This window comes from Triticum aestivum, chromosome 1B, assembly GCF_018294505.1.
Source record: "Triticum aestivum cultivar Chinese Spring chromosome 1B, IWGSC CS RefSeq v2.1, whole genome shotgun sequence".
Taxonomy (NCBI): Eukaryota; Viridiplantae; Streptophyta; class Magnoliopsida; order Poales; family Poaceae; genus Triticum; species Triticum aestivum.
In genome coordinates, this window is record NC_057795.1 from 23,445,905 (window position 1) to 23,455,972 (window position 10,068).

Genomic DNA, 10,068 nt, shown 5'->3' on the forward strand with positions numbered 1-10,068 from the left:
CAATCCATCCTCGGGCCGCCGGCCTCGCCGCCCTCAACTGCTCAGAGAGCGATGATCGAGAGAGAGAGAGAGAGAGAGAGAGAGAGAGAGAGAGCAGAGAGAGAGAGAGCAGAGAAGAGAGAGAGAGAGAGAGAGAATTTTTTTTGTTCTTTTTAATTTTAACTAGTTAATTAGTTTAACAAAAACGGTAAATAACTTAAAACTTTATAATTAACAAAAAAAACCGTAAAATTTGATAATTAAAAAAAACGTATATACGGTGAGGGGGCGGCGAGGGGGGCGGCGATGCGCGCGGTGTTTTTTTAGGGATCGAGAGGGGACGGCGAGGGTTATAAATGTGTTGTCCTCGCCTCCCTCTCCGTGACGCCGTCGTCTGCCGCCCCGTCTCGCGCTCTACCGCGACACCCTCTCCCACCCCTTCCTCGCCCCCTCCTTTTGCCACCGCCCTTTCGCCACCGCCACCGCCATCGCCCCCCTTCTTCACTTAATTAATTTGTTTTTACTACATGTTTTCAGGACTGACATAATGGCGGACGATAGAGCTGACCCGATTATGGAAAACTATGATCCGGACGGTGAAGCACATATGTTCGGCATCATAAACGGCGATATTCTATATGTGCCGACCGGACAAGAAGAAGATGATATCTCTTCTTATCTGAACCTTGACGGTGAAGATGAAGGGCGCCGTCAGCAAGATGATGCCGAACAAACGTCGATAAATGACGATCTTCAAATGGAAGTAGCAACCACCTCCGGCGCCGAGGTATATATATATATACATTGAGCCTCTGGTGATACAAACTAACTGATTTGAATAAATATGTGTGGACTAACGCGCGCGACTCTCTTTCTTATTTTAGCCCTCGGCCGGATCGTCGAAACAATCGAGTACGTCGTCAAAGCGTGGCGCAACCAAGACGATGAAACAAGGAGAAACATGCACCATCGAGGTTGTCGACAGTGCAACCGGCAGGCCGCTGGAGCCCCGCAAGAACGCCACCAAGTTTGTCAACCAATGCGGAGCCATTGTTAGAGACAACGTCTCGATCACCGTCCAGGAGTGGAATAAGCCAAAGAAGGCACGAATTGCTGGTTTCACTTTCGTCGATAAGAGAACAAAAAAAGATTGCTTCAAAAAGCTTATGGAACATTTCGTTCTACCTCCGGAATACAAAAAATTCGATGAGGAGGGTAACAAGATTGAGGAAAACAAGGAGAGGAGGAGGCTAGTCAAACAGTTCGCTCTTCATAAGATGGCCGACGCATTCCGGAAATTCAAGCAAAATCTAGCCCATGACTTTGTCAAGCAGAACAAGACTCCGGATTTCAAAGGACAATATGAGAAACTGAAACATGATTGGCCAGAATTTGTGAAGCAAAAGAAATCGGAGCAGTTCATTCAAATATCGAAAAAAAATAAGGAAAATGCGGCTAAGAAGGAGTACAATCATATTATGGGGCCAGGAGGGTATCGCCTTTGGGAGCCTAGGTGGGAGAAGATGGAGAACGAGCTGAGGGCGCGAGGAATCCGTCCAGGTACGGAGGGATGGGACCCAAGGGCCAAAATCTGGTGGTACGGGCATGGGGGAACGCTGAACCCGGAGACAGGGGACTGTGTTTACCGGCGCAAAATAATTAAACCCACCCAAGCCCTTATTGACGCAATGAGGGATGCTCAAGAGGGGAAGATCAAGTTCAACAGAGAGAAGGACGCGCTGAGAAAAGCCCTCGGGAATCCTGAACACGGAAGACGTGTACGAGGCATGGGGCACATTCCGTGGAAAATAGGGTTCCCCCAGAACGATGACCCGTACGGTTACAGAAGCCGGAAGAGAAAGATGGATCGGGAAGCAGATGTTGTGGCGCGGTTGGCATCGGAAATGGATGTGATGAAGAAAACCGTGAGTGTACTAGTAGCCGAACGAGATGCAGCTCGGGCGCAGCATGAGATCATCCAGCGGATCTCAGAAGCCAGCAGCGGAGAAGCAGTGTGGCTTCCACGGAGGCCCCACCGGCTGGTGCAGATGCACCGACGATTGAAATTACTGCACCTGAGCCTCTGGTGGTCGAAATTACTGCACCGGAGCCTCTGGTGGTCGAAATTACTGCACCGGAGCCTCCTCGCTACCCCGTGGACGATATAAAGGAGATGAAAGAATGTCATCTGTATTATCCTATCAGGAACATGTCCGTGAAGGTAGCCATCGGCAGTGCTTTACCATGTTTACCTGGAGCACTCCACCACAACACCCCCATTCAAGATGGCTATGCTCGTGTCACGGTGGAGGACATAGTCCAAGGGTTTGAGGACCTGGAGATTGACATTGCTACACCTGAAGGGGAGAAAAGACTTGGAGATGTCAAGCGCCATTTCATTCTATGGCAAAAGAAGTTTATCAAGTTTCCAGGCGAGGCGCCAAGGACAACAAGTCCACCCCCCTACGGTGGTGGCGGTTCACCTACACCTCCGTCACGTCAGCCGACGCCCCCCAGTCCACAACGTCCGGCGGGTGATCAGACACCGCCCCCCAGTCCTCGTCCGGTGGGTGATCAGATGCCGCCCCCCAATCCACCTCCGGCAAAGAAGCAGAAGCAGTCCTGGATTATTAACCCGGACCCTTATGTACCTAAGACCACAAAGGTACCGGAGCCATCATTGAAGCCTCTCCCCACAAGGCCTTGGGAACGTAGTGCCGAGGAAACTGCCGCGGCCGCGGCTGCTGATCATGAGAAATGGAAGGCGGACTGCAAGAAGAAAAGAGAGCCCGAGCCCAAGCCAGTATTTTCTGATGAGCAAAAGAAGTGGGCTAAGTCATTTTTGAGCACACCGTCCCAAGCCGCGAAGAATCTGCCTGACGACTATGCACGTGAACTTCGTAGGCAGGCACTCATGTTGAAGGAGAAGAAAGAGCGGGCGGAGAACCAGGAGAACAAAGCCTTGGAGGAGGCCCAGAAAACGGAATTAGAAAGTAAAAAAAGCGGGAAACGAGTTGCCCAGCTCGGGGAACAAAGTAAACAATCGATTGCCCCGCTTATAGTGAAAGCCGCCGGTCCGGATGACCCCGATATCATAGCAGCTGCGGCAGCACATGGATTGACTGTAACGAGTGCCAGAGAACAAGCGGCCAACTTAGGTATTACTCTTCGTGAACTGTTAGGCCTTGATGAGGCGCCAGTGAAGGAGGTAGTAATTACATATGTGAAGAATGGGCCTCTCGTCGAGCCTGCGCAGGAACAGGATCTACCTCCACAAATGAAAGGTCTGCTGAAATGGTACAAGGGTTACATAAAAAATAAAAACGCCAAAGAATATATTTATGCGGAAGTTAGATATGAGAATCACTTCAAACATTACTATGTACAAATTCATCTGAGTGAATTGTTCCAGCTTTTCAATCTGCGCGAGCTCGACAAATCTATCATCAGTTGCTACGTTCTGTAAGTGATTTATTTCTACCCCATCTCGTTCATATTGCCTGCACTATATATATGTCCTAACTATATTGTTGTGTCCGCTATTATACATGCAGAATGAAGATTAAGGAATGCAGAGTAAGGAACATCCATAATGTTGGGTTCATTGACCCACACATCGTTAATGGATATGTGTTGGAGCATCACCCCGCCGACATGGAGGCAGACCTGTGGCAGTTTCTTACAAAGCAGGAACTCAAAAGTGATATTCTATTTCCTTACCATTTTGGGTGAGTGTTTCTGTCTTGAGCACATTCTCTTTTGTTTACTCCATGCATGGTATGTGGCCGGCTAATCGATGAGTTATGCATGACGTACTGTGCATGTATCGTGTCCGCAGGTTTCACTGGATTCTGCTAGTAATTAAAGTTGACACCTCAGAATGTCTCGTCCACGACTCTCTGAATAAGGATCCAAAGCTTTGGGTCGACATGAGAAGAATGCTGCAGAAGTAATTATTTTCATTCATTTGCGCTCTATATCGATCGGCCTATTTCGTTAATTTCCTAATATCAAGTAACTAATAACTCTCTTGTTCATTTAATTTTCTTTGCCTCGTAGGGTTTGGAGACGGTTCGTAGATACAAAGGTCGGTGAATTCAAAAAAGAGCTAGAATTCAAAAGGGCAAAGGCTAAGAATGGTGAGGATATTCAGCCAGCGGGGACCAATCTATGTGCATACTATGTCTATGAGATGATCCGGAGATACACCTCTGAGCGGGTTCCGAGTGATACCAATGCTCAGAGGAATAACCTCCGGATGATGCTTAGTCCAGAAGCTCGCTTCCGACCACTTCAAGAGGAACTAGCTGGATGGTTCAGGAGGGAAGTCCTCCATCCTAAAGGAGACCACCATTACGAGGACGTAGAACTTTATATGCATTAAATTATGTATGGAAACTTGTTCAAAATTGTATATGGTCATCCGATGATATTGAATATATATTGTATATTCCTCTTGAATTCTTTTTGGTTCTAATTTCAAATTTGTTTGAAATTGTACATTCATATGCATGTAGTACCGTAGAATATGTGAAACTCCTTCAAAATTAAAATAAAGCACAAAAGAAATAAAACAATACATATTAAACAGAAAACAGGTTTAAGGGGGGGCTAAAACCCTAAACCTGCGGCGGCCTTTAGTCGCGGTTGGCCAGAAGAACCGCGACTAAAGGTCCTCCGCCCCGACAGCCACCTGGCGCCCACGTGGACGGGCCTTTAGTCGCGGTTCTTAAGCAACCGCGACTAAAGGGTGGGGCCTTTAGTCGCGCCCGTTCGGTCGCGGTTGCGCAACCGCGACTAATGGCAGTTGCGAACCGCGACCAAAGGCCCTTTTTCCACCAGTGTGAACTTGAAATTTTGTAGGTCCACTTTACTCTGTGCAGAAAACTGTTTGGATTTCGTGTAACATAAATATCACAAATAATAGAATTTGGAATAAGATCCGGATCGCTGTTAAATCCTAGAAGGAGTGGTCATCTAAGATAATATAATGGTACTTCGGACATATTACACTGTTTAAATATAATAAACTGTGTCTAGGAGTTGTTCCAGCCCCATGGATGCATGTCAAGACCCGCAACTATATGCTGTAGCTTATCCTGTTAAGACAAACCAATATATTACTACAACGGAGCTGTATCTGTTGGACTTCGCTCATGAATTGATCATATCAAAGTATAACTAACACGCTCGCTCAAAAACTTAATGCAAAGGGCACATGGCGCGCCTCTTTTTTCACAACTCATGGTACAATCTTATGCAGATGTCTGTGCACATAGTATGCATGACCAACACAACCCTACTCGTACAACAATTCTAATACAACCCTGACAGATGCTGCTGCTAACCCACGTACAAAACCAAGCACTACTACCAACCGGAGACAAATTAGTACCACGAATGGCAATGCATGCCCCTTCTCTTTCCTCCTCCACAAGAAAAGCCCCTTCTGATCCCTTCGGCGCCGCCGCCGGTCAGCCCCTTCTCTGATGGTCTCTGGCCAAGGAGGTGCGGAGGATCATGATCCCCCGCCGGTGGGAGGGAATCCGTTCTCATTCTTGTTAGATTCAACGTCGTGGTTGGGGCTGTGTGACTACGGCGATGTCCCTTAGCCGGAATAATGTCTGCCACGTTCTATTCTCATCCTGATGGTGGGTCTAGCATCGTCAGAGGGCGTATGGAGGTGTGTATCGGTCGGATCTTGCGGGATTATCTGTTTAGATTCGGTCTTCGTTCGTATTTGTTTGAGTATCTACAGGTTTGATTCTTCTTATCTACGACTTTCTTAATCAGTGATGGTTGCTGCTCAGGTGCACTGGTCCTATGTTGTCAAAGCATGACGACTTCCCAACTGTCTACTACAAGAAGGTTTGGCCGGCTCCGGTGAGGGCGGGGCGATGATGGCGGCGTGCCTTCGGCTCACTGCAGTACTTCTAGTCGTCGCTAGCTAGCTGGTCAACATACATGGTTGTAATTTTTATTACCTCTATTGTTCTGTGTACTGCCATGATTGAAGATGAATAGATTGGAAGTTCTCAAAAAAATGTATGGCATGCAAGCAAGGTACACATCAGGATGCGGACATATCTCATAGCCATGTAAGGAAAGACACACTAGACCGAACCCACGCCCACTCCGCTCTGGGGGGGGGGGGGGGGTGCACCATCGCCGGCCCGTCTCCTCTATATAATCTTGGTATTAATATATTACCCTTTGTCGAAAAAATTAACTAGCCCTAACTCAATTCCTAACTCAAGATCATGGTAACACTATCATCTATAAAGGTTCCCTATTAATTGGAGTACAGCCGATTTTGAATTCCGCCAAATATACTACTATCAATGACCAAAGATGGGGACAAGGCCTGTCTTAAAAGAATGGCAGCACTAGTTCGATTCACAAATACAAGTAAACACTAGAGGCTTAGTCATTTTATTCCTTTTGTTTGACTTCCCTTGCAAGAAGCATACAGTCTTAAACTTTTGTTATGTTGTATATGATTGATTATCTAGAGCATAAACGTATTCACATGACGGAGTCACTTGCTATAATTTTCACCCTATGGAGCACAGAATACTGAAATTCCTCTACACTTGGTAACAACACAATTATAGCCTCTATTGCCAAGACTATCTATATTTCAGTTTACGTACATTTATGCAGGTGAATTTTGATTGCGTAGCTGACTATAAAACATAAATTAACTTCAACCCAAGAAATTATAATATCTGCGGTTTGGAGAAGGAACGGGCTAAAAAGCTAAAAAATTTGCAGTTGGTTTTGTGCACGAAACCAATGGGCATAGTTAAGTATTTCTGCTGGTTTTATGCCAGGCAGTCCACTAAGGTGTGGGGATTTCTCATGCGGTTTCACGCACATAGCCATTCAGGTGAAGGTACATGAGTCAGAACTTAGGCCAGCAAGTCTATGCCCCGGCTTATCCAATTATGCCAAACTTCTATCTTCTTAGACAGGCTCATATAATTTAGAAAAATTATGTATCAATCGCAGTACCACTTGATTAGAAAAGGAAACAAAGAATAGAGATCTATTTCCTCCTTCACAAGAAAAGCTCTTGTCCTCCCGTTGGCGCCGCGCCGGTCCGTCCCATCTCCGATGGCCTCTAGGCCATGGAGGTGCGGAGGATCTCGGACCCCCACGGGCCGGAGGGACCCCGTTCCCATTCTTGTTAAAGTCAGCTTCTTGGTTGGGGCTGTGTGGCGGCGGCGACGTCCCTTAGTAGGAATAATGTCTCCCACGTTCTATCCCCATCCCGATGGTGCGTCTAGCATCGTCAGAGGGCGTGTGGAGGTTTGTCTTCATCGGATCTTGCAGGATTCGGTCGGTGTTGGTCTTCGGTGAATCTATTTTGATCAGTTCTTTGTTCGTCTTCGTTTAGGTGTTTATAGGTTTGGTTCTTCTGATCTATAACTTTCTTCATCGGCGACGGTTGCTACTCTAGTACGCTGGTCCTATGGGGCCTTAGTACAACAACTTCCCGATTGACTACTACAACAAGGTTTGCCCGACTCTGATGAGGGAGGGGCGATGACGGCGGCGCGCCTTCGGCTCATTCTAGTGCTTGTAGTCGTCGTTAGGTGGTCCACGGACATGGTTGTAATTTTATTACCTCCGTTGTTCTTTATACTGCCATGATTGAAGATGGATAGATTGGAAGTTTCTGGCAAAAAAAATTTGGAGTACCACTTGCTTTGAACACAGCCAAATATAATGTCAATAATAAGATGGGGACAAGGAATCCCATAGAAGAATGGTTGGAGTAGGACTAGTTTGTTTCTAAAGTACTATGAGAAGACCGGGTGTTTAGTCATTTTATTCCTTTTGTTTGACACGCCTTCCAAGAAGCGTAAATGTTTAATTGATGCTTGTGTTTTGTTATATCTGGTTGGTTGTCTCTAGCATATTTTTTAGAATTTTTCTCTAACATATACTCACATGAAGGGGGCACTTGTTATAATTCCCATTGAAGTTTCTTTATGCGAGCTGCATTGCTACCGTTTCATATACTAATATTCACACTATGAAGAACAAATGCTGAAATTCCGGATTGTTTGGCAGTAACGAAGTTATCCTCATCCGAGGTAGATGATTGGATACCGCGGCAGAGGAGACCCTGTGGCGGCGGCCCAGATCGCGGATCACGCCGTACCCAGATGGCTTCGGCGGGCCGGCGGATCTGGTGAGCGTTTACAGGCGGGCATGGTGGGCCTGACGACGTCGGCCTAGGCACCACGGTGGTGCCATGGCTGGTCAGGCGGCGACGGCGGCCTGGATTCTCCGTCCAGTCGCCGGCAGCGATGGCGGCGATCCGTGTACAAGTTGCTTGATCGATGTCCTCTGTTCAGATCCGGGTGAAAACCTGGCCAAGGCCGGCGGTGATGGCGCTGTTATGCGGCGTTTCCTTCTTGAAGGCATCGCCAAGCAGAAGTTCAAGACAACTATCTGCTACATCCGGGGGAAATCCTAGATCAGTAGATCGGATGACACCAGCGCTCTTGTGTTGTTTCCCCCTTGGGGGCGTCATTCTTGGAGGTGCGCACGGACTCGAGGGAATGGTGGTTGGTTTCTTTGGTGAGCAGTGTTTCATCTTAAACATTGATGGCGGACGATATCGCAGCGTGGTGCAGCGGAGACTACTTGGTGTCTGATGCTTGGAGATGGACTCGCGCAGGAGGAGGACGCTGTCTGGCGTCATGGTGGCATCGATGGTAGAGTGGCATGGTATGGCAGAAGCCTTAATATCTGCCCTAAAGACGGACATGCGTAATAATGGCCGCGACCACACCTGTGAGTGCGTTAGACCGGTTTGAGCCCCAGACCTGGTATGTGTCTCGGCTGGGCTTCCGGCTTTTGATGATAGGCTTAGGTGAGTGGTATAGATATTTGGCCCAGCTAGCACCACTTCATCATATGGATAGGAGTAGTTACATATGTTGCCATGATGGCGGATTCAGACATATTATTGTAATACTTTGTAAGGTCCTCGAGAATAATCAATAAAGTGGTCGCACGCATCTCCCAGATGCAGAGGCCGGGGGTCATCCTCCTTTTCTAAAAAAATTAGATGATTGGCTGACGTGGACCCTGTAGATCCACATTCACGCGTTGGTCATGTGATTCATGATGGGGAGAACTTGCACCAGTCATGCATGCATGTTATCATTAGTTCCATCTGTCTAGTGAATGCAGTGGTGGCCTGGTGGGTGTAAAAGCACCATTAGTAAAAGCTACTACCTCCTTTCCTAAATTGAAGCCTTTTTAGAGATTCTGATGTGGATTTATACGAAGCAAAATTAATGAATTTATACTTTAAAATGCGTCTAAATACATCCATATGTAATCTTTATTGAAATTTCTAAAAAGACTTATACTATTGAGAAACGGAGGGAGTAGGATGGATAAGGTCTAGCAATCTGTTTGGGTGGAATATCAAACGGGCTTCCCATGCTATTGGGGTTCGCTAGCCATTCGATAATTGGGTTGAACTCATTTTTACCTCTCTCGACCATCCATTTTTTGACAACGAAAAGTTACAGCGTTGGCATCAGAGCCGGACTGGCTGTAGGTTCTCCAAGCCAAACTGGTCGATGTTGAGTCTAGAAATGCTTTAGTTATATGTGGGGGAATTGTTTGTGGGATGGAACGTAAGGCTCTTTTTACTCCTCTATCTCATGACATTCTGATCTGAGTCAGTCTATTCTTCCACCGGGGGTTAAGGAATTAGGATCTCTTCTCTCTATCAGGTTCACGTGTTACTAATCAGTAGTACCTTATAGATTTGATGGATACAAGCCTAGTCCAGTTCTACTACCCCATTATGTTGCTAAGATGGACCCAGAACCTTGATATGATGTTGTTGAGTGTCTATGCAATTCTTTGTCAAATGCCTCAAAATCCTTTTGAGCATTTACAGCCGTTATGCTGTCCAATTTCTGCTAGGAATCTTAATGTCTTGTGTTTATCATGTTCCAGATGGCGACCCGTCCTCAGAATCAAGTGGTTCGTTTGACTCGATGTCTAGATGTACCCGGCCATACTGCCATGTTGGTCAGGGTAATGACTGAGGCT